The sequence below is a fragment of the Monoraphidium neglectum genome (genome assembly GCF_000611645.1).
Source record: "Monoraphidium neglectum strain SAG 48.87 unplaced genomic scaffold scaffold00196, whole genome shotgun sequence".
Lineage (NCBI taxonomy): Eukaryota > Viridiplantae > Chlorophyta > Chlorophyceae > Sphaeropleales > Selenastraceae > Monoraphidium > Monoraphidium neglectum.
Genome location: NW_014013432.1, coordinates 34,980 through 35,299, shown reverse-complemented (window position 1 = coordinate 35,299; position 320 = coordinate 34,980).

Genomic DNA, 320 nt, shown 5'->3' with positions numbered 1-320 from the left:
GGCCCGGGGGTGCGGGTGCCCCGCGCCGCCGGGGCGCTGCCGCCAGCAACGGCGGCGCGGGCCCAGGCCACCCCCGGTCGCCCCTCGCCCGACGGCCCGGCAAGCAGCACAATGCAAGCACAGGCTGCTCCGGCGGGCCGCTACCCAGCAACTCAGATGAGAGCCGGTTGGCAGAGGGGCCAAACCCGCCGCGTGGGCGACAGCAGGGAGGGCGGCGGCCGGCCGCCGCCGCCCCGCGCTGTGCCTCTTCAGGCCGGCCCGGGAGCTCAGCGCACCGAGCTGCCCGTGTGCAGGGCTGATTTTGCCCAGAAAAAGCCGGC